This window comes from Anser cygnoides, chromosome 4 (assembly GCF_040182565.1).
Source record: "Anser cygnoides isolate HZ-2024a breed goose chromosome 4, Taihu_goose_T2T_genome, whole genome shotgun sequence".
NCBI classification, from domain to species: Eukaryota; Metazoa; Chordata; class Aves; order Anseriformes; family Anatidae; genus Anser; species Anser cygnoides.
The window spans coordinates 49,036,403-49,061,594 of record NC_089876.1 but is presented as its reverse complement, the minus strand read 5'-3'; the positions used below and the strand labels follow the sequence as shown (position 1 = coordinate 49,061,594).

The 25,192-nt window shown below is 38.5% G+C and overlaps 2 long non-coding RNA genes across 11 annotated transcripts in view; one reads left to right on the top strand and one right to left on the bottom strand.

The window, feature by feature from the left end:
• Positions 1–25,192, bottom strand: part of LOC106032282 (uncharacterized) — an 86,282-nt gene that overhangs the window by 6,557 nt on the left and 54,533 nt on the right. For 2 of the 10 annotated variants that reach the window (XR_010831147.1, XR_010831145.1), the window contains exons 2-10: positions 19,513–19,595; positions 18,618–18,769; positions 18,239–18,331; positions 17,096–17,166; positions 16,701–16,878; positions 15,261–15,495; positions 13,647–13,732; positions 9,546–9,660; positions 8,812–8,906 (exon numbers count right to left, since the gene is read on the bottom strand). This is a non-coding gene — a long non-coding RNA (uncharacterized lncRNA). Of the gene's footprint in view, positions 1–8,078; positions 9,661–13,646; positions 13,733–15,260; positions 15,496–16,700; positions 16,879–17,095; positions 17,167–18,238; positions 18,332–18,617; positions 18,770–19,512; positions 19,596–25,192 lie in introns of those variants that run through there. The other 8 variants (XR_010831141.1, XR_010831140.1, XR_010831142.1 and 5 more) reach the window with 6 other exon arrangements.
• LOC106032283 (uncharacterized) lies at positions 11,016–23,944 on the top strand. The gene is made up of 4 exons (XR_001204750.3): positions 11,016–12,402; positions 13,564–13,690; positions 21,480–21,531; positions 22,544–23,944. It is a non-coding gene; the product is annotated as an uncharacterized lncRNA (long non-coding RNA).

The following is a 25,192-nucleotide window of genomic DNA, read 5'->3' as shown; positions in this document are numbered from 1 at the left end:
TTTCTAAGGTTTCCTTTTCATTCTCCTAAAGGTTTTTTTTTTTTGTATTTTTCAAAGCACCCAAACATCCAACCCTTCAAGTGAATAAACACAGAAAACACATAGAAGATTATTCCCTATGGTTCTCTCAATAATGTGGTAATTTGTGAGATGCTTTCAAAAGGTTTTCTTGTATGATTTTGAGATACAGACATTTGTTGCAATATGTTGTAATTACTTAGATAAATCTTAAAATATATTTCAGGAGGGCCCAGTCTTTGGCTGTGTCACGATGGTGTCTGGTGCGTGTGAGATGTGAAGGCAGAAGCAATATATTCAGCTAGCTCTTCAGCCTTCCAGTCGCTGAGACAAGCTGTTACGCTATCTGCAGCGGTTTAATGGGCTGTGTACGCCAGCTGACAATCAGCAGGCGGTAGCATTGGCTCGGTGTACTTTTTTTTTTTTATTCTGAACATTTTTCCACCTCCTTTTTTTTTAAGGAATCCTGTCTAGGGACTGAACTGAAATCCAATGTTCTCTTAAATCCACATCTGATGTTGGGTCACACTGACTTTTGTTTTAGAAGGTGAAAACAGGAGAAGATTTGGCAGGAGGATGAGATTCAGGACTCCCAGCTCTTGCAGAGAGTCAACTGTTGGAATGCAAATCACAGAGCAAATGGTTATAGGCAGTAGCCACCCTTGTGGCTTCATCTAGTCCAGGGCTAAAAATAGGAACTATTTCTGCTTCATGGTATTTCTGCATAGGCTGTGACCCCTTGGCTGACAAGTCCAGCGCATCTCCAGGGTTTGATGCTTGTTTGACGTTAACGGTCAGAACCCTGCGGTTTTCTATAGGACTAGGGATAAGATCTCTTCTAGGAGGTGCTCTCCGATCAGGTGGCAGCGAGCACAGATTAAAGCATGGAGACAAATGTCAGTGGCATCCTCAGGGCAGAGCCACCTGCAGGTGGTGCTGGGCTCTGTCCTTGGTGGGGCCACCACCAGGCTCAAATCTGCAGCCTGAATGCGTGGTTGGTAGGGCTATGAGAGAAGTCACTTGTCAAATGCGTTTCCTCTTCTATTATTACTTTCTTTTGGCTCTTGGCCTTCATAGGGTACTTGTACAAATTGTTCTGTTATATCCATGTTCGGCTGTATTTCACAAGTTACTTCTGAACTGATAGAGCTCTAAAATTTCTTAGAATAATGAATTGGTTGGGATTTTTTTTAAGGTTTTCATGGTCTTAGGTTTTGTTTTGTTAGTGGTTTTTGCTCTGTTGGTTGGTTGTTTATTTTGTTGTTGTTTGCTGCTAGTGCTGTTATTACCACTACTTAGTCTACTATTAAACTCAAAATGATTAAGGCTTATATATTTACTAAACATCATCTAAAAAGAAAAATAAGTTTAAATGAGACATTTCAGTGGATCTGTTCAGGTGTTTAGAGAGACAGCTCTGTATCAGCTATTTTGGCTGATCAGTAATATTTGTTTCACTTAGTGTTACGGGGCCTGAGTTCTGTCCCAGCCTCCAACGTAGAAATGCAACTCTGTGTTTGCTGTTTTCTTGCTGTGAAAAGTTTCAAGCTAGTGGTTCGGGCAGATGGGCTAGGCAAAACACAAGAGTGAGCAAGCACTTATAAAGGCAAGAAATAGGAACTAGATATCTGCACTCCAAAAATGCTACCGTGTCGATTAAAATGAAAATACAAAACCTGAGCCTTTCATCTGATCTGAAGCATGAATACGAGTTCATTTTGAGTTTACAAAGCTGAGAACACTGGCATCCTTCAGACTTCTTTGGAAAAGCAGCCAATTCAAACTTCCTGAGAGTGAAGTTTGTGGGAAGCGGTTTAACGTGTTAGAAAAGTGTTTTGAACTCCAAACAGAATAAGGTATTATGCTCAAAGATGATCCTTACGCTTAGAGAAGGAAACTACAAATTGTGAAACATTTGGGGTATGGCTTGATGTGTGCAGCTCTTCAAAATATTCTCATCACTGGGAACGTCTCATTAAAAGAGTATATTTTTCCGTGTGCAAATAAAGAAATGGGAAAGAGCTTTCAGGCATTGTAATCAAACATCCATCCTTACAGACCCTTTGGAACAAACTGAACTTTAAAGATTGACTTGACCACACTAAATTTAAAAAGAAAAGTGTGTGGGGGGGAACCACCCAAACGCGTACAACTATCTCCTTGGAGCCTTACATGAAATGGCATAAAGGCCTACTGTATAACACGCGCTCTACAGGGACACACGAGGTATGCAGAGCCAAAGAGCAGGGTGGGGACGAGAAGTGATTTTTACCTCAGACAAGCATCAAGTTAGCAGTCAGGGTGCCATCAATCATCTGAAACTGCACGTCAGAACTGGAGCTTTGGTTTCCGTCTGTGCTTCTGGTACACAGAGCCACAAACACTGGTTGGGCTCTGAAAACATAACTGGTGGTGTACAGTCCTTGCCATCTTACAGACATCGCCGTGCCACTTGTGAAGATAGATATCAAGTCACCCCAAACAGCAATAAAGGGCAATAAAAGCCTGAAAGATTTAACTCCCATCCTTTTTTTTTTTCCTTTTAATCTTGCACCTTTTTTTAAACAGTGATTTTTAAAGGCTTGTCTTGTATTCCCAGCGGTATAAGTTAGATGAGCAGTAGGTTGCAAACAGATATTCTAATCATGGAGGTGCTGCCCTTGAGCTGTAGGACATACACTCAGCTGTAGGTGACGTGTTACTGTATATTTCTGTATTAAGACACTGCCTGCCCATATGAAATCCTTAAATATTTCCCCAAGTTGAGTTGAGTAAATGTATAGTTAAATCTCAGAAAACTTTTTTTCCTTCTGAAAAGAATGAAGTGGCTACTATTTTGAAATGTTTTAAAAATATGTCATGGGAACAGACTTCTTGGTGCCTACTCCAAAATTAAAAATTGCTAAAAGCACCAGACTCCATTTAGCATCATGTACACCTACACGTGTGCACAGAAGTATCAAGCATAGATAATTTTTGTAATGTTAAAAGATTTATTTCAGCATATAGATGAACCTTGATCTATAGGGGTTATTAGCAAAAGCCAATGTGTATTCCTAAGGATTAACTTCTTGAATGAAAGCTTTCAAATTACCTCAGATGTAGTTATGCTATACCGGCAAGTCCATGAGACTGGAAGTCTGGCTGTCCAGAAAAGAAAGTGGTGAAAGACATAGAGAAAATGTCCTGTCAAGGGCACAGGGAAGAAGAACAATTTCTGCTCATGACTTCTTGGAGATCCTTCTGCTCTCAGCTCTGTGTCACACCTTTTTCTTGTTGGGTCAGAAGCTAAATCTAGCTGCCTATTTGTGTTTGGTATTTAAAGCTGCACAAGACATCTTCTGAACTGCTTTTCATACCATTAATCTAGCTACAAAGGCTTCTGATACTGATGGTTAGAAACAAGCATCTCATAAATGATAGGAATACTGATTTCATAGTCAGAACGTATCACAGGTACCGATGGACTAGCTTTGTACATTGGCTGTATCAAAAGAAGTACATGTGAAATTATCAAAGAAAACTCAGAATGTTTCTATGCTTGTGAAGTTGTTTTGGTTGGTTAATTGCTGTTTTATAAAGTTTTATTTTCAGCAATTTGGAGAAGTGTCTACTTTTGCAAGTTGCCCAGACCCCACAGGATGTAGCATTTTTTTTCAGTAAATACAAAAGACAGTTGGGGGGAAAACTGTAATAGGCTCCCTGAGGATAAGGTAACAGGTAGTAGTGGAGAGAGATCCGTTTCTCAGTTCTTGTTCGGTGGATTAGAGTCCTTTTTTCATTTAGTCATCTATGTTCTCTACTAGAGGGGGTAATAAGATGTGATCAGCATGTTGCACGCAACCATTTCTTGTCGTTATATCTTGTTCAGAATAAAATCTCTGCAAGAGTTTTGATTTCTGCTTTCACTAATCTGAGATGAAACCTCCAATTCTTGCTCATTTCTGGACCCAGGGCTGTTCAGAAGAGTGTTTTTTAACTTATTTTCCCCTGCTACTTGGTTGCTTTCACTAGCTTTTTTGGAAATGCAATACTGTTGCATGGACAGAAATCAGATAAGAGTGTTTTGTTCTCTGGTATTTAATGGATGAGAAGAGGGAAGATTTACCATTGTTTTTATAACTCCCTCTACAAAAATTCTTGAAACAAGAAAGCCCTTTCCAGCACCTCCTCTACTGAAAGCAATGTGGGTATGTTCTGTTGCTTTTCAAGTAACAGAATTTATGAGGCTTTGAATGTGGTGAAGGCTTATTGGAAGCATATCAAAGGCTTCTGTGACTTTGTTTTCCAGCCACGGTGTAAAGGCCCTTCATGGACATTGAGCAAGGGACTGTAGCACTCCCCATCCTCTATCAGAATATCAGCAATGTACCTCACTAAATTCTCGGGATTAATCGTGAGCTGAAATTACAGTTTAACAGCATTTGAAAATCTATAGTGAGAGTCTCCTCAGCATGCAGTAGCTTGGCTTAGCTGTCTGTTGTTTAGCTGGTTTTGTAATAGGGAAGAAATTCTGCTGAAATTAAGACTTTTGCAAACTAAGATATTCCTTTGGGCTGGAGCCACAGGTGATTGCAGAAGCTCAGCTGAAAGCTGACTGTTCTGATAGTTTCAAACATACCAGAATAAAACCTAAATGGATTTTTTAACTTCTGATTCTAGTTTTAGAGAAAGCATATGGCAATAGCGCTGGTACGTGTTTAAAAGGATGCGTCTTCTTCCTGTTCAGTAATACTGAAGGACATACCATTTAAGACATTCTGCAAGATGTGGTAGGTGCGTCCTCACTTACTTTGTCATGAGACCTTTCACATATCAGGGACAGCTTAAGAATTGTGCTGTATGACACTCTAAACGAGAGCCTTTTTCTCCCCCCCCACCCCCCCACCCCCCCAGTATCTTGTGGTGGTGAGGGAAATAGATCCTGGGATTTGTGTGTGCATGTGGTAACTATTAACCAAGTGCACTCAGTGCCTCAGGATCAGTGAACTGGTCTGTTCTAGCCTATGCCTATACCTCCTGGAAACGTGTACGACTTCCCATGGAACTAATTCAGCCTTTCAGAAAATTAACTGTGAATTCAAAGACTGAGTAAGAATCCAGTAATTCAAAATCATAAGGATCTGAGCAGAAACAGCTTGTGTGGGTGAGGCAGGAGTCTTTGTTTGATGCCTTTCCATCTTCCCTGCCTGGATGCGTCTGGCACTGAACATGCTTTCTATGCCACACTTCAATCTCTTTTTCCAGCCCTGGAAGTCACTGCTACTTGCCTGCTCACGCCCGCCTGGCCAGCAGCTGCTGCATAAGAGGAAGCCCCTAAGGCTGCTGATAGCGCATCCTGCCTTCTCTTCTGCCAGTGAGGAGGACAGGGAAGGAAGGCACTAAACTGACATCCTTCCTTGTGTGTTGTAGCTTTAGCCAGCTCTACAGCAAGTTTTGTGCTTCTTATCAAATGAAGTTTGCAATTTCAGTTTGGGCATGCAGGCTCCTGTCACCAAAACGTGTCCTGTTATATGCTGTGAAGTGAAAGGTCAGGGTCTGCAGCTCTAGCCAAAAACAGCAAATGAAACAGGAAATAACAGGAAAACCAGAATTTATTTTATTTTTCTGTAAAAAGTTAATGTAATCTTTCACTATGAGAAGAGTAGTGAAATATTTGTAATACTATCTGACACACGTTCACATAATGGGACAGTATTTTTCTAAGGGGATGAAGAAGGTGAGAGGAGAGAGAGAAATGTGTAATACTTATAAAAAGCATATACAGTGAGTAGGTTCAATTCTTTTTATCTATCTGCTTGCATGAAAACCAGTTCTGTGACTGTGTGCTCTAATGAGAGGTGAGAGAAGCACAGTCCATATGTCTCAGTATTACAAAACAAATGCCTGTGATGAAATTTTTTGATCTTATACAACTCTTCTTAATGTTATTTGGTGGTGGGTTGATAGAAAGAAAATCGGAAACCATTGTGGCATATGCCTAATTTATTATGTTATTGATTTCTGAGGGATTACAGACATTTGCTCTTTATTGGCATGCTCCCTCAGAGAGCTCATTCTTTTCCCACTCTAATTATTTTCCTATGTACTTGATCTCTCGGTCTCCACCTGTAATGGAGCACACTTAGAGCATTGAGGAGGTTCTTGTCTTGACATGGAGAGACAAGGTTTTTCCCCTCGTAGAATATACTATTTGGCAGTAAATAATTTATCAAAACAGTTCAGTTTCGATGATGCAATTATGGACCCGCTTTCCTGCCAGGCTGAAGCTCCTAAGTAGACTGGTGGTGGTATCAAATGGATCCTGAGCTGGAGGTCACAGCTTCCATACAACACAGACCTCTGCTGGTTTTACAAACCATCAAACCTAAACCCTTCCAGTCATTTTAAACAACAAAAACATTAAAATTGAACTCATAACCATTTATTCTACAGCACTACAAAGAACTAACCTACAGGCCACCAGGGCAACAGTTGCTTGAAGGGCCAGAGGGTTCAGAGCCAGACCTGAAGTCTCCAGCTAAGGGAAACGTTCTTCATCAGTTTTATGTTTTGTGTGTAAATTAGAGCTTCACTGCAAACTTTCATTTCAATCTTTCTGCTGTTTTTCCTGTGCTGGTTGTAATAGCAGTGGTGACTCTTTTTTTTAATAATGTATATTGGACAGTAGAAGGCAGCTAAGCAGGTGCAGTACTACACAGTAACTGGTGGGCTTCTCATGAATTTGTTCCCCATGCTTGCAAAGAACATCACGAATATAATTCTGTTAACAATGAGAGGTGATGCCCCTGACAATGTTTTGATGGGAAAACTTTAAATTAATTCATTCTTATTCTGGAAGCAAGAGAAAAAAGATTTGATTGATACAAAAAAAAAAAAGTCCTGAATGCAGAAAGTAGATGTAGAATACACCTCCACTTGGAGGATACGCTGGATGCATTATTTGGTGGTTTACATGTTTTTCTGAGTTTTCCTCTAGTCTAATACTCTTTCTGCTTGCATAATGTTTATAGTCAAAATAATCCTTTCTAACACTGGCTTACACTGCTTGTTTGTACAGGCACCTAGTGTCAAGAAAGGTACACGCAGATGGATTTCTACATTTTTCCATAATTCCGTAACAGTGAGGTGTGCCACTTGACCTGCAAAAAGCCACAGAACCTCTCAAAGGGAAGCATCTTGCTTACCGCAGCCAGTGCATACTGGCTATGACTTGCCCTACCCTGCTGTCTTTGCTAACAACAGTTGTTGTCTCAGTTTGGCCTTCCCTTATGTTATGAGCTTTATTATAGAGGGGGATATTTTAAGAAATAAGCCTTCCCAAATGACATCACATCCCAGCATTCCTAGTGGGGCTTAGTGGGAAAGGACAACCAGGAGCCAACACAAATATCATTTGAAAGGATGGGACTCACAAAGTACTGAAATAAATATCGGTCTGTAACAACACTTAAGAACTACATTTCTATGCAATCATATTTTTCTGGTACTTCATTTTAAGTACCGTTTCGAAAGGTAAATCTTCTACCTTTAGTCTAAGTTAACTAACTTTGGCTTTTTATTTCAATAATGCGTATATTAAAAAAAAAAGGAAATACTGTTAGTTTAATTATAATGATCATCCAGTTGCAATTGTCTGTTTTCATCCTCCAAATGAATAGCTTAAGGCTCGAGCTTTTTAATGTCTCCCACTTTACACAGTAGATGAGCAAAACTTATTTTAGAGGTTAGTCTTAAGAAAGGAGTAAGACTTCAGACTGAAGTTATAGCATACAGGGCCAGAGCACTCACCAGGAAACACACACAGATGTATAGCCAGTGAGGGGAGATACAAGTAGGAGCTAAGGCTATGGATCCTGCTCTCGGTTCATCCTGTTAAAGTGGCATGGCATAAAATACACTCCCAAATGAGTGACTATTACTCACAAGTTGTTCATCCTCTCTTTTTCCATGTTCTAGCTGTCCTTTGGGAAGAGAAGCCTACTTAAGCCAAAGCCAAGAACTTGCTTGCATTTCAATATCTAAAACACTCCTAGGTTCTGCTGACTAACTTGGCTTTGTTTAAAAAAAAAAAAGGAGAAAGTTAGCTTTGTGCTTTGTACCATTGCCCAGAGTCGTGTATGCATGTAACCAACAGCCATAATTAAATGATGAAGGAAATGCTGCATGCAGTGTTAGCTGGTGCGTGGTAGTTTTCATGCAAGGTCTACAGTAAGTATGTCTGTAGTAGCTTTTTTTTTTGGAAGCTCGAAATGTTGGGTTGCTTAGATTTTTCTTTTTGAAAGTAATTGTCTATTTCATTCTGCAGTTCCACTGCTTTTTATACTGAAAAGGTTTTAACCTTCTCAGCTGAACACAAAAGCTTTCCATTAACAAGTTGTCTTACAGTAACTAAAGTAAATGTAAATCACTTTATCCTGATTTTTTTTTCCTCTCGCTAATGATTCTAAGCCATAATACTCACATGCTTAATAAAACGAACTAGGGCATGTGGATGAATGCAGTTTCCTAAAATACTGCTCAAGTATGAAATGTGTTTAATAGTCTTCTCTCAATAGGAAAAAGATGAGAGGATTAATAGTGTTTAAACTTGAAAATGACACTTGATTTCCATGTTGTACTAATTGAATTCTGAGGCTTCCATTATAGTGAAGCAAACAAATCTGAGAAATCATTTGAGCACACATGGACATGCAATTTCTTATGTTTGCAGGCTGAAGAATATAGTTATATATACAAAAGGATTTCGATGTGTTGGTACATATATTCAGCTACTTATAAGAATATACTTACCAAATGGCCTGAGCAGCCACAGCCTAGTATGTTGGTCCTGTTCTGGGTCTAGTGGATGCCTCTGTTCTGAGTGACTTAAACTCTTCATTAAGCACCTGCAAGCAAGTTGTTATTTAAACTGTGAACAATGCTGGCAAGAAGGAGGCCCTACTCCCTGAAAGCTGTATTCAATTCGCAGTGAATTTTGGGATGGTATTTCTTCATTTACAGATTAAGGATTATACTTCCCCGTGACTGTGAAATCTTCAGATTCTTCAGGCGTTGCAGTTAGCCAGTTTTTCAATCCCAAATCCTTCCCCTTCGGGTCTTCTGAAAGCTTAGACAGTGGTAGGCAGATTGTAAAACTGAGGCTAAACTGAGTTTCCATTGTGGTTGAGGCTTTAGCAGCCTTTCTAATCTGTTTTTTGTTTACTGTTGTTTAAATCCTATGTAAAGTAGCTCCAGCTGCTGACGTGTACTTCTGCAGAAGGAATTAGGAATTGAGACCTACTTTCAGCTTGCCTCTTCCTACACGAAGTTAAAATAGTAAGATTTTACACAAAGTAAAATAATGAGAATGGTGTTAGTGTAGTGATGGATACATAAATATACTGCAAATATACATACTATTTCATATTAAGAATTGGTGACCTATATTTACGTAAAGGATTTCAGATAAAATGTTAGATCTATTTCTTTTGTACTCTGTCAACAGCAATTCAGAATAGAAAGAGCACCTACCCCTGTAAGCTTACCATGCCACAGGGGGCTGCAGGGAAGCCTGGGATGTAACAGTCTCTATCACCAAACTCAGTGCCCAGGCTTCTTAAGGTGCATTTTGCCTTCTCACTTGAAAATTGTTTACCAGACCTAAAGTTGTAAAGCAAAAAGCATTTGTGATATTTATGTTTGATTAAACTATTTCACTAAGAATTTAATACAGTGATATTCAGAAAGACTGTGCTTATGAGAAAGAATAATTATTCCAGGCTCACCCAGTTTTTTTTACACCAAAACTGCATTTCTGAGCCATATATTTTTGCATAAGCAAATTAGAAATTGATATTTTAAAATCTGTAGCATCACTTTCTTCATAGGCGCATACCCCAAAAACCAGAGAAGATGTTGACTTTGAAGTAACTGGCTTTGATGTTATTTATTAGATACAGTTATCTGGAGGAACGCATAGCATCATATTTGGTGTTTTGGCTAACAGAATAATCTTTACAGGCTTATTCAAAGCGTTGCCCTTCTCTTTGCAGGTCTCTAAGGAAACAGGCAGGAATCCACACCTTACCTACATTATTATAGTGATGTCTAAATATGGAGGAGGACTCATTTGCATCATCTTTGAAGACACCAGTTCCTGCCAGTGGTTCAAAGCAACAGTGACCTGACCTGACAAAAGTCTTAATTCCTGCCAGCTAAGTATTTTTTTTTTTCAATTGGTTAACTTAGTCCTATTTATTTTTTCCCAGCTTCGCAGATTACACTAACTGGAAAAAGAATTGGAATAAACTTATCTACATTATAAGTACAATGTTCTTATCAGATATGGCTACTTATGTTCTAAGAACGACAGAAGCCACGTTAAACATAAAATAGAATTTCCAGATGTTCTTCGAGTGTGCAATGAGTCTTCTAGGAAATTGAATCAGTAGTAATTCTAGAAGCGTGGTTAAATTTGACTTTCTTGGTTGTGTTTTTTGTTGTTGGGGTGGTTGTTGTTCATTTATTTATTTATTACATACCACTGGAACAGAAAAGAGGAAGAGTATTTGGTTAAAAAAAATAACTACAGGCTCCCTCTAATACATCACAATTATTTGCGTTTAGATCAGCTATTAATAAGTTGTGGGTCACTTCCAATGTGATTCAAAAGAGAAGCTGTTGTTAAGAAATGAGGTGGTAGGTGAAGGATCAGAAGTGGCATAATCTTATTTACTATACTCACCAGCATAAAAAATACATGAAAAAGTTTCACTGGGAAGTACACTAATATTCTTCTCTGGGAAACCTTTGTTCCATTCGCAGTTGTTGTCTAGATCTATATTTAGAAGTAAATCTGTGCCACATCATCTGTGTACGTGTTTGTCATTCTAAATAATCATGCTACTCATCTTTAAGATCAGTGACCAACTGTATAATGCTGCTCTATGGGCAAGCCCTAGATAATGCTCTCACAGCCAGTGACTTGCCAAATGTAGTTAAGTTTGAGAATTAGCCAAATGATGCAGTACTCACTCTAAAGACAGGTAACTGAACAGAGGAACTCACTTTGATTTTCCTTGTCAGATGGTACAAGTCTTCCTTGCAACCTTTTAAAAATTAGAGGGTTTAGCCAGTATATACCTTGTTCTTGCCTCTACAGTTAGTACAGTTAAAAGAGAAAAGAAAAAAAACTGGCTCAGCACTGAATATTTAATGTTGCAAATACATACTCATACTATCATGCTTCTCAGCTAGCCCATAGGTACCAGAAAGTATATGAGTGAAGACCAGCTACAAGGGTAAGACAGAAGTGATGTTAACAAATCTGGGAGGAAAAAAGCACACTGGAGAATGAGTGTTCACTGGAAATTTGAAGAACAAGTGTTGGCAGCAGCCTTCATGCCTCAATTCGTAATAAAGTTGTCAAATTCTAGAAGGCTAAGGTTTAGCATTGCATCTAGACACCCTTCCTCCCCCTAGTCCTCTCTCTTTCCCTCCCCTCCCAAATCAACAGAAGTTGGAAATGTCAGCCATTTATTGCTTTTTGAATGATTATCAGGTTCCTTTAGGCCATATGTCACTGTTCATACCCAGATAACTTCTGCAGAGGATGTAAACCTATCTTATTGTTCTGGTCAGAGGTTTTAAACAAACAAACAAACCTAAAATAAATAGTATAAAAGTCAAATAGTACATAGCTGATTTAACAAGCAAGTCTGAGCAATTATTTCCTGAAAATAATGCTTCATTTTTGTAAAGGGGCTAGTCTAGCTTCCACTGCACAGTCACAGAGATTATGTTTCCTGTGTGGCCCATTACTGAGGCTGGATTTGATAAGGTAGCTAGTAATAAGTCTCCTGTGTGTAGGAGAGGATTTATGTAGGATTTTCTCCATCAAAATCGTCCCATACTGGCACACCCTGAACCATAAGTTACAATGCACTTGAGTCCTGACATTGTAATGCATAGAGCAGGACACTTTGCTGTGAATTGGATTCTCTAGGAATGGAAAAAATGGAGAAATCCAGCAACGTTTCATTATGGAAAGCACTCAAATGTGAGAAGGCTAGCCAAACGGGGAAAGGATTCTTTTCCAGCTCCTGCTGTTGAGGCCAACTCAATATCATTACTTTGCCTTGCTCAGTAAAGGGTCATTTATTTTTGCCATTTTAATAAGACTATCTAGCTATCGACTTCATTTTACTATTTCAAGTGCTTTTTGAATACAGAGTGAAACTAACAGTCCCTTTATCCTGCTAGCCTTTTGACACAGTATTTGAACTGCTGTTAGGAGTTCGGGAGTACAATTTGCAGAGAAGGCGTGGAAGGAAAAGAGAGCAGTATGTGCTGCCTGCCTCCGTGAAGCAGTTCCAGGGCTGCACTGTCTGACACCACGCTCAGGTAACAAGGTATCTCAGGAAAAAGCAGTTGAGCAAGCCATTAGGGCTTTTTTACTTAAACTAGTAAAGATCAATACTTTGTACAGAAGAAAACCCCTCATGCTCTACTACCACTATAATGCATTTTCAGTTTCTTGTTTTCTAATCAGCCTCGCACTACCCTGTTCTTCCACATATAAGAATGCGTTACTGTTCCTAATGGAACTCCACACCATTCTTCATCCCTCATTCATGAACTAGGCCTCACTAGATTGACTAGTTTACATTTTATAGTTACATCTAAATTGACTTTTTTGCAAACTGTTCACAGCTTGATAATTCACCAAACCAATAGGAGTCCATTTTTGATTCGTATTCACACATCTCTATATAAATTCCTTTGGGTTTTCCTGTTTACAGAAAAAGAAAAGCAGGAAAAAAAATCCTCTGTAAAAAGCTACTGCAAGGAATGTGTTTGTGCATATAAACAAACTTGTTTGTTGCAAACACATTACCTGAAAGTAATTTATTTTACTTGAATAAATAAAAGAATTAACGGCCTTATGTGCTGCTGGTTACACAGTTATACCATCATGAAATTGAGACTGATCCTCAGTGCCCTATTATTTCACCTAGTCATGTTTCTACAAATGGACTTGGGGTTATATGATCTTTAATGTCCCTTCCAACCCAAGCCATTCTTTGATTCTATTCTATGATTTGCTCCTGTTTTAGAAGCCTAGCTTTCTTACTTCCTGGTCAAATTCACATCCCCAAGTAGCATTTCTAGATGGTCAGAGGCATTATGTTCAGTTTTTTTTTCTTTTGTTCGTTTGTTTTTCTAAAGCATACCTTATCTAAGTGTAAATAGGAGCTGAAGCTCCTATTCATAAGTGGATCACAGTACTCCGTTGCTTATTAAGCTCTTTGAACTTTGGGGGGAGGGAAATGTTCTGGCCTTTAAAACCCAAGCTTTACCCCCTTCTTCTTTCCTTACATATGCTGCTTTCTGTTCTTTTCTCTCCTGTTTTCCTGAAGTGTGATACAAGTAGGTAATTTCTGGTACTGACAGACTGGTTTGAATTGTCTTCCATGTCTTACTCTTGGCATCATATCTTAATACTTCAGTATATTGTGTAATTGCTTCTTTTGATATCTGCATTATTCATCTCTCTTGTTCCAGTACCACTTGTTCTAATCCACCAGGAGCCCGTAGTGCCCTTCAGAAGCGCTCTCTTTCAGCACAGGATATTGGACTGTACTCACAGTTTTCTGGGAGACTCTCGGATCATTCAGTCCATTCTCTTCTGGTGGGTTTTGGCTGCTCCCTTCATTCTTCAGATGTTCAGTCCCTGAACATGACAATGGCAATTCATTAAAACAAATACTCTGTTAGAGTGCTGGTTGCCTACAGCCGTAGGTTAATGAGTCTTTCTAACAGGTGAGTCCTGCATATAAACGAAGAACCTGTGTCTCAAAAGTTTCCAGTTCTGGTCCAACTGAATAGTGAGCATGTTACTGGTACATTGTGAGATAATATAGTGGACAAAGTATGATTTTATATTTCTAAAAGCAAGGTTATAAATAGGAAATACCATTTCTCTAATATGACAGCTAAGTTCATAAACATGAAATTAATCATCTTTAAGAAAACAGTACTAGCTAAACAAATTGCTGTGAGTTGGAACTTTAACACATGCATATGAAGTTTGCTTTGGGAAATTGAATGCATAGCTCTCTCAGCCTAAACAAGATGCTCTACAAAAAGCCAAGAAACAGAAGAAGAGAGAGGAGTAGCTTCTCTTTTTGGCTCTTTGGCTTTTTTTTTTTTTTAAACAGAAAACTAGTATCTAGGTTACACAGATGATGCATGCAAGCTACATTAATATGCAACATCTCAAATGATGCTTACCTAGATTGAATGCTTTCAGATTTAACAAGGAATTAGTATTCTTTTTCTATCTACCAGAAGTGTGAGAGAAGCAAAGTTGGAATTGTGAGACACTTTGAACAGGTAGTGCCTGTTGAGGTATGATTTAAGCAGTGAGTGCAGCAAGAGCTCATTTCTGGATTTACGTATCAACATTTTCTTATGGGAGACAGATCTCACACAGCAGATGGCGTACAAATTAATGAACATCTTAGTGGAAATCTATATAAATAGTATGCGTATTTTTAGTAGAAAGCTATGGTTTTGTTTGGTTTTTTTTGTTTTTTTTTTTTTTAAGTGGAGCTCTGAACTGCTGGTTCAGTTACTTTTTTGGGGGGTTTGTTTTCATTTGATAGGCTACTAATTATTTCTCACATTTCATTGCCATTCTGATTTTTCCACAAGCAGTTACAAAAAAAAAACCAAACAGTTGTCCTTATAAACTGTACTTCTTTAGATGATATTTATAAAACTGAAAAACAAACCTAACCTCAATGAATAAATGACACAAATACTAATTTTGTCACCTTAAGGTTAAACAGAGAATATAAAGGCCCAGAGACCCCTTTTCACCATTTGTTCATTATCATTCCTTATGCTTATACTTTAATATTCCTTATATTTTGCACAGCAGAGTTGGCCTGCAGGACTACACATCTAGTTGTGTGGGGAATGCATTCTAGTCTTTTCTCAACTGGACAAGATAACCCTTCCTAAACAATTTTCAAGCACACTGAAAATCATTAAGTGTGCAGTGTATGGATTCAGTAGGCTCACTATTAACATATCAATAATCAAAACTCTTTTCTTAATATGTAGGTATCTTAACTTAATACTAATTTAATATTAAAAAAAACACCACACACAACAACAAACACTTGCATCACGTAAGAAAAGCAACTTTTTCTTCTTAAGAGAGAAAAAAATATCAGGGTAAGGAGACAAGATACCTAATTTAGCCAATAGTTAAATTCTTGATCTCAGGAGATAGTGCACTTAACTCTGGATTCTTAATGGGGGATGAAGGGTTGTGCTTGTTTTCTTGCTGTTTTGTTCACTCTCCACCCCAATGAAGAAAAGAAGCAAGATGAGCTCGGCCTTCAGTAAGGAAAATCTGAGAGAGGAAAATTGTCACTACAGTAAGTAATCCCACCTCTGAAGCCACCAGTCTGATGTCCATGAACACTGAAAATAAAGGATAAGATCTATTTTCTCCTTCAGTCCTGTTAATCGAGGCAAGATAGCCTTTACTATGAAGACTTGAAAGTCTACAAAATAGCAGCTGAGACAGTTTGGAAGGTATAATTTCTTTGTGCCCCAGGAATTATAAATATTAACACATTTTTTGGATCTAGCCTTGGTTATGACATTCTGAGATTTTGTCTAAGAAAGAATTTTTTATTCCTCGGGAGTGTCTTTACACTGTTATTAAATGTGTTCAATTTCACAGGTAGTTGCAATAGTAGGAATTTGGATTGAAAACTTGAATGAAAATACTTGTTAAAAAAAAAACCTTTTGTTTAAAAGAAAAGTAAAATGCAAGACTTAGATGCCTAATGTCAGAGTGAAATGGAATTTAGGTGTTTGAATCCAAAACTGAAACTTTTCAAAAACCGTAATAACTGCGCTTTATCCTGGAACCTGAAATGCTGCAGTCCTTAGCTCTCCCCTTCAAAGTTCTTGTCTGAATTTTGGCCTTTGAATGTTTCCACATGCATCTCATTTTGCTAAGGACTGAGTTTCCCAATAGAGGGGGGGAAAAAGAACAGACGGTAAATTGTGAATTATATAGCATGTAGATATTGAAGTTCAAGGCAGTAAAACCAGCAGAAATGTAAAAACAGTAACTAATCTTCTATGTGTTTAAGCAACCAGAAGTCAACACACACCTGTATTTTTACTAGCAAAGCAAAAATGATGACTAAAATTATTCCATAATTGAGTACTGCCAAAAACACTGATATACTTTGCTACTCACCTTTTTGATTATTCCACATATGATTTGGGATTCACAAATAAGTTTTCCCTGAATCTAAAACCCTGAAAGTTTGATTTGGTGCCTGTGGTCAGACCACAGATAGTGTTGTGCAAGAAATCAGGCCGGGGGAGGATATTCTCTGTTTCTGCTTTTGAGACAGTGTCTTTGCAACAGTGAATGTTAGATGTATACAGTCTGAGAAAAAACAAGTATTGGAAACAGTGATAAATTGTCATCCAGGACCAGCAGTACTGAAAGTTCTAGTTTTCAGTTCCTGCTCTCAACACTAAATATATTACTTCAGCTACTGTTTAAACTAAGATGCTGACATAGCATGGGATATAGGAATCAGAGACAGCTATTCTCCATTCCAGACAGATGACAACCACTAAGCTAGTAAATTGTCACATACCTTCTGATGATCTCTCTTGGGTTTACCGATTAATGATTTTTTCCACCCTGCAGGCTGGCACAGCTTCCACATGAGTAAAAAGGGGCTGAATTCCTACTTTCCAGGACAGCTTGTAGTCTTCTGACTCCACCATTCTTCAGGTTTAGGAGAAAATTTGCTCACCTGCTGGACAGGCAGCCTAAGCAGATGGCAGTTAGATACAGAACAGATTTTCATTCTTCCTTCAGAAATAAGTTTGAGAATAATTTACAAAAAGAGTGTTCTAGATTGTGGATTCTAAGTGAAAAGAGATGCCTAAGCCCAGGAGAACAGAAGGATTACATGCAAAGAAATAATGGGGACAGCTTATTAACTGACTGTATTGAAAACTAAAGTTTTGGATTACCAAATCTTACCTATACTCCCCATGGCGTACAGGTCTGAAGTTAGTCTTTGAAGGACAGTGTTATCACATCAAAATTTCTATCTAGAGCAACAGAGAAATTCTTAAATTACCTCTTAGTTTCTTTGAAGCCATGTAAGGTACAATCTTAGATATTCTTGAACAATTCTAATCCATTTCCCATGTTCGCTTTCTCACGTGCTATAAAATAAAGCTTAAGAATGAAATCTTAGGTACAGGGTGTCTTTTAGTCTCTCTCTCTCTCTCAAAAAAATCTAAGAGAAACTAGAGTCTTGAAAGTTCTAAGGCAAACAGTACATTGAAATCAGACCAAACAAATTGCTATAATAGAAAAACTCAGCAATCTTTGCTACTGTATGAAATTAGCATATTTTTCTCTAGCTTCACATGATAACAGCTTTTTGTGTTCTGAGCTTTTTGTTCACACAAACAGCTATTCCCTTATTCTAGAAAAGGGAAGATGTTTTAAACAATAACAGCATTTCCAAAATAGCCATTTTAAAGAGGAATAAGTGAGTTTATTAGTTAAAATACAAGGTGAAGAGGGTACATCTTCTGTGCTCTCTCTGTGCCAAAATTTTCAGTAACAATAGCATTAAGCAAGATGGTCTTGGCAAAAGTAGGAATAAAAAAATTCTAGCACACAGTATTTCTTTTGTTTACTGTCAGTATCAGTCTAGAGAACAAAAAATGAGATGCCAGAGCTGCACCTACTTGTCTGCCAAGATGCAACGTACAAGGCTATACACTAAGTTCTTCCATGGGCATGTATTGCTATTGTCTCTCTCTCAAAACAAACAAAAAAAACCCCACACAATGAAAAGCAGAGAACATGTTTGAAATAAGGAAAAAAAAAAAAAAAAGTACTCAAATACCACTGCGCTTTCTGGCTCAAGTAATTAGTCAATAGTTAAGTTCTTCACCTCTTGGAGTAGTTAATAAGCAAGTTTGGTTATAATCCTAAATAGCAAGAATACACCCCTTTTCATTGCTTATTTTACAAAGAACAGATACAAGACCGGTCCGTTTCTCTAATCACAGATCAAAGTCTCTTTGTAGCTAACACTCTGGACTGGAAAACTCCCTCTCTCAGCTTCTTAATGGGGAACTAAACACTTCTCTGAGTCTCTCCTACCATTTCTGCACGGTCTCACAGCTGCAGGGTCCCAGCCTCTCTTTCTCCATTATCAGTAGGTGATTGCTGCTTCGCTTTGGAAGAGGGATATATCTGCATGATAATACATTATCATTAACCTGCAGAACTTAGCAGATGTAAGAGCAGACCAGTATAGAGAACGTCCCTAGACCTTTGCCTAGTGATAGGTAAATGGTTATAAATGGCTGGTTTACAAATAGATCCATAATTATAACACACTATTATAAATTATCTGCTACTACTTTAACTTTCAACCATATTGCCAGTCTGTTACTATGTTCAGATAGGGCACTTATTGTACAGGTTTCACTTGGTAATCAACAGCCACCTGCACCCTGTCAAATGAGATCAGACTTACCTGCAGGAATGGGGCCTCTTCGTTTCCAATGGTAAATTAATTCAAGCTGGCTGACTGGAAACATTGGACCCAGACGAAAGGCAGCAAGTGGCAGCAACCAAGGCTTGTCAGTCACGGCTCTTGGAGTTAAAGTACATTGCACTGTACTGAGGCTTGGAAAATAAAGACAGACAGCTTGCCTTAGATGTTAGTGCCTATTGAGCGGTGATAGATGGCAGTCCTGCTATCTTTGAATGGAAATTAGTGTTATCTCCTCCATTATGTTACACTTCGCTAGCAGTTTACGTTAAGCTGCAGACTTAACAGGATAGCACAGATGGGAAGATGAAAAGTTGGAACACACTTCCCAGCAAAAATGAGTCCAATTGCAGTGGGAGCAGGAACACTTATCCTTTACTCCTCCTGAGCATAACAACATTGTACTGCAGCTGAGACCTGTGTTTTGCTGCCCCCAGGGCTCTAGATGGATGAGGAGCACTCCTGCTGTCCACTGAAGTCTAACCTGGGAAGTGAAAAAGTTAACTCCATCCCAGCCAGACCCCAAAAAGGGAGGGACAGACAAAGAGAAGAAGGACAGGAAGGAACAGCTTTCTAAAGTACTCCAGTTGCCTATGGGCTGGAAAGCCAGGCTCTAGGTTTTCCAGCATGTATTAAGACCCCCGGCACTAGTGTACCACAGTATTGTACTGGAGAGCTAGCACTGTGCGTAGTCGGAGATGTAGGCCAGAACTGGTTTAATGTAAGGAATAGATGAAAAGACAGTCTTTAAGCTTTTCTCTGTATAGCTTACTTTAGGACTGAAAGCAGAGCTTCAAGTGCAAAGCTGGAAGTAGAGGCAAGTGCTTTTAAGACCCAAAGATGAAGAAGTCATCCACTGACAAACCACTGTATGTACCTTAGCAGGATGGGGATCAGAATCAATTTCTCTGGAGTTTCTTGAAAGGCACAGGCTCTTCAGTGGGGCCACAAAACATTGGCCTGCAAATGGAAGAAAGATTTGGATCTCAGCAAGTTGGAAAGCATACCATTTTCTTTTTTTTTTTTTTTTCCCTCTCCCATAGATATGTCTACAAGAAGACAGAATTAATTCTAAATTAGAATAGCTTCCCACCCCCCCAAGCTCCATGTCAGTTGTCTGAGTTCCAAACTCCTTGTTTCAGGGAAAATAAAAGTTGTTTCCATTTGCCTAAGTACATTTATCATAAAAAGTTTAGTTGCGATTTTTGTGGGTTTAAATAATAGGACTCAGCATCCTTGCCAAGACAGAAAGGAATGGCTCATGGTTAGGTGGCATGAGCAGGCACACGCGAGCATTCCCCTCAGTTCTACCAATACACATCTGATTTTACCATCTGTCTGCTGTTTTAACAGAGAGATTATCTTCAGTGACCAAAATGTACAACTGTTTGCGCAGCAACAATATACACAGATTATTTTTAGTTGAAACATGTGGCACTACTCATTGTGCAGCTGCTTTCATGCATTAATGCATTGTGATACAAAACCCTAACTGCAAGAACCCAAATTAATTGCAAGCAACGAGACATTTTGGACTGAAAACCCCTTTTGGCTACATTAGAATCGAGTTGTTGACTTTTCAAGCTAAAAGAGATATGAATCATGGAAAATATTTCATTCTTAACCCCTCAAAGTACCCAATATTCCTGAACTAATGCAAAATGCAGTTGTGTGTTGGCTTAGAAATTACAACTTCTCTGCCAAAGGTTAATTTAGACTATTCATCCAAGATTAGTTGCAAGTTTTTAAAACTGTAAATAAATTCTTGTTCCTAAACAGCACAGGTTTTCAAAGCAGGGAGTATAACCCACAGCCTATAAAAGGAAAAGATTTAAAGCAGAAATGGGACATTTGACTTCTGCATATTTGGAACATTTAATCACTCTCTTGGTTATATGGAATAAGTTAGACTGGCAGCTTTTTCTTCAGCTCCTTCTGAAAGTATATTTCTTTAATAGAGCTTTAATGCTTTGTAGGATGATTTAAAACCTAGTCCTGCATCTTTTACAGACAATTGTAGAACTCCTCTTTATTTCAGTAGGGAAGAAGCCCAAACATTGTAAGTGCCTAAATCTATGGCCCATAACTTTTTCTCCCAATTGCGCAATAGTTGTATCTTTTCACATTCACATTACGAGTTATTAAAGAAAATAAAATAGGCACAAACCAATAATATTAGAATTAGTAGGACAACCTTAATATCTCATTCTACTAGATGTGGAGGGCTATACAAAACTTCAGCTGTTTTTAGCTGTAAGCACAGGAAAAAAAAGTCTAAGGTATTGAATAACTTTCTCAGCTCTTACGCTGCTATAAAGAAACACAGCTGGGGAGGCAAACTATAATTTCTTTATGAGACTTAGGTCTCAGATAGACAATCTTTGGCAGATTTGGCTGTGGCACTTCAAAAGGCTAGTGCTGTTGAGTCACCTCATACTGTCCTTTTGCTGAAGACAACTGCCCACACAAAATGACTGTGCTCCTGCATCTGCCTTACGTAGTATAGTTGTAGCACACATGTATATTCACTGCTAGCATCAGTTAATTATTCATGCTGCCTATTACAACATTAAAATAAACATACATATTGTTCTACTGACTCTACTGTAAGATTAGTTACCTGAGGAAAAAAAATGGACAAATCAGGTCATAAAACTCTCCAAACAGCCACACCCACATTAACCAGAGAACCTAGTGTAACTTCATCTCATTTTCACATTTCATTTCTACCTCTGAAATTTCAACAATTTTCTCTGTTGTTTCAAATGAGGGAGCAAACATTTTAATCCTGTTTAGATTGTAAGCAAAAGTGTGTTTTTTTTTTTTTTTTTTTGCCTCTGACAGACCTACCTTGTAGTCATCAGTTTATTATTCACCTTGAGATGTAAATTTAAAGGTAAGGACAATATTACAATACTTGACGTAACTCTTGATGTCATTAGAACAAAATCCTCAAAGTTGAGGATCTTGTTATTTCTGTGAGGCTGCAAAGTCCACATCAGCTTACCACAGCCAGTGGTTTTGCCAGACGAGCCAAACCTAGCAAACTCTCAGCTTGTGCTATTTGCCTTGTAAAGGACTGGACCAGATTGTTCCCTTTTCCAATAGTTTGCATCCAACCTGCACTAAGATGCTGGAGTTTTGCTTTCTGCAGTGTGCAGAAACCAAACTGTGGGCCTAGGCTACTTAGTGAGGATCTATCCTGTTGCTGTCTAGGCTGGATGCTCTTTATCCTTTCTGATTGTCACTCTACCTTTTGTATCACACCTATGATTAACTCATCTAGGGTTCCTTGAGAAGGTACCAGCATGCTTTTGTTGACTGCAGTGCTCACATTAAGCAAATATTTACAACATTGCACCTGGTAGGGCACTGCATCCCTCAGAGATCATCTGGAGCCTGATATAAAACACAGCGATCAGCAGCAAATGCCTCTGGGTTTGATACTCTATCATAGCTCTTCCATCTGATATAACGTGATTTGGTTTAACAGCAAATCTACAAATTAACCGGGTAGGATAAGTTAGCTTGTAGATTCAGACACAAATTTCAACAAAAGCAGAAGGTAAAGTAACCTCATCATTGTCATGACATTGTCCTTGTTCTTTCTTATGCACAAAGCTAAGGGTTTGGTGACTCACAACATCCAGTTTCACATAGTTTAGCGGTCTTTCCTGATGGTTGCTGCTGAAAGCATCTCTCAAATGCTGACACAGCAGCTATCAGCGTATTCACAGCCCCCCATGGCATGAATCCAGACATTTTCCATAACCAGCCTCTACCACTGCTTTGTATCTTTTGCACAGTGCTTAAGGGCATCTTCTAGAAACAGCCTGAGGCAGCTGTTAAGCAGATCAGTAACCCAAATACAAGTGTCACTTAAGTTTCTTACTGTTGTGTTTTTGTAGTGCTGTGAGGAAAGATATGGATAAACAACTACTCAGCCACCTACTTCATGCAGCACCACGCACTGCAATAAGCCAGTGTTCCTCATTGGAGAAATCTGCATGGAAGAAGGTGTTGTTTAGCCACACGTGTGATGGAAAGATTACCTGTAACATGACTGACTTTTACTGGGATGCAGGTTCTATGTCTGCAGTATGGTATACTGGGCACTAAACTGTAGGCAATTGCTCTTTAGCTAGCGAAATTTCAGTGAATGCTGGACTTTTGCAGGGAATCCTTTTCTGAGCAGCTGCTAACATTCTCTGTTCTAGCTTTTTGTTATTTGAGGTCTCTACCTGTATACAAAGTTACATATAACTGAAGGACTGACTGCGTTGTTTTTTTTTCCTTCTTTTTATTGACTTTTTCCAACTGCACAAATGTCTGCCTATTCAAACATGATAAAATGGATCAAGTGATGAAGATTGACAATTTTTATTGCTGACAATTTTTATTTTTATTTATCCCTTCCCCATTCAAAATGAAAAGGGAACTCAAGTTGAGGATGTCCCAGCCTTCCAAGCTAAGTAGAGAACAATCTCTGCATGAATGTCACGTACAATGTTACCTACCCACAGCTTTTCATTATCCATTTTCTTATGAGACTTTTTCACATCTAGCACATGCTGTGGTAGAAATACTGTAATTATGGAGTATACAAAGTAGGCCTAATTTCTCCTCCTGAATTCAGTGATTTCGTAACATGAAAGACCACCTTCAGAGCTGTCAGTACTGATAATGGAAGAGAAACGCTAATACTCAGAATGAACCTACTTGAGCTTTGATAGGATTAATATCAGCTGTCAGTCTGTCTGTTGCTCCTGCTTGTGTATCAGTACAAATTTGCACTACTATGCTAGCTAGTGCTGACCCTGCATGGGATCCTCTGCTACTTTCACTATAGTCATTTATAGTCAGGCTTTACAGAAAGGGTTGCTTGTTTGTTTGTGTTTGCTTCTCTCTCTTTTTTTTTTTCTTTTGCATATTTTAGCCATTTTCACTGGGTGCAATGGTTTAGCTTGTAAGCTGAGACAGTACATGACTACCAGGGAGAATAATCATAGGAATATGAGACTGATAGAGATGCTAAGGTCAACTACCACTGTAGTTGACTGCAAGACCCATAAGATAAACTTTTCACTGGGCTGGTAAAGAGTTCCCTGTAACTTGCTGTTACTGACCTAATAGTTTTGGCAAAGCCCGCCAGCCAAACAGGAGGGCAAGAGGAGGAGAGGAAGTGCTGCATTTCCAGCACTGACTCCTTGGAAACCTTCTTGTCCTAGGAAACTGACCCTTTTTCTAGTGATGTTTGTATTACTATATTCCATAACCTATTATTAATACTACTGAAAAATGAGTTTTCAGCTGCCCTCAGGCATACTTACATTAAATAACACATACTGAAATTACGTCCTGATAGTTACTTGGCTAACTGCGTTTTGTCCCAAACACTTAGTCAGTGCAAGAGCTCTGGTAGTCTAATCTGTAATACTGCTTTTAAATGGGAAACTATAAAATCCCCTTTTCTCTCTTTATTCCACGCATATGGTTGGAGTATTTTACTTGGATGATACCGTTCTTACTTGTCTTACCTTCAAAAAAAAAAAAAAGATGTTAAACATCTTCAAACCTTTCTGTACCTTAGATTCTTCAATGTATTTACCAACAGTTAAGCAGCTGTCCTCGCAGTTACCTTGCGATCCCTCCATTAACCCAGGTCCACCTTCTGTTGTTTGTACAGAAACAATTACCGGCAGTGGTTTTACACTATAGATCCTGCTTTATTGGATGCTTATTTCCAATGCCTCTTGGCCACATCATTTAAGACTGCAATAGTTCCCCTCTCTTATTCCCCTCTAAACAAATGTAAGACCTCAAATTAGACATACTGTGATAATGTAAGCTATAATGGAGAAGCAGGGATCACAAAGAGAACTTAGCGGTTGAATAATCTGATTTGTCAGCATTACTTTGGTACACACAGGATGTCCTAAAGCACAGTGATTATTAAAATACAGAGACAACTACATCCACTGGCATAAAACTCATTAGCAAAAGGAATTTCCAGGAGCAATTATTGTGTAAGTATTGCCCAAATGTGCATTAAACAATCAATTCCACTGTTAAATTTGTGTTCTATGAGAGTCAGCTAAAGTGGTTCAGGACAGGCCTCATACGTAGTATGCTTAGTCACATCTTTTGTATTAATTACTTTTGCCAACTTTTAACTTACTTGCATGATGTTGCATAGCAACAGGTTATTCTGTTATTTGTTTTCTCTTCATTTTAAAATAGATAAAAGCAGTACAATCTAATGTTTCTGACTAAAAAGCCTGTTATCTGATGATCTCACGTATATTCAGAAGAGAATAAAACACTTTTCCAGACTTGTGTTATCTACATATTTCTTTTTGCTAAATGCCTGTTCCTCTACCGATCTGCAATAATGCTTTGTGACTTACTAAGCATTAGGTCACCATGACTGAGCCACATTAAGCAGACTTCAGGTGGGACTGAATCACAGTGTGTAAGTGCAGAAATCTAGGGCAGTTTTTGTACTTTACATAAATTTGTTCTTTTTCCTGTGTGTAGCTGAAGGCTTAAAGCTTCTA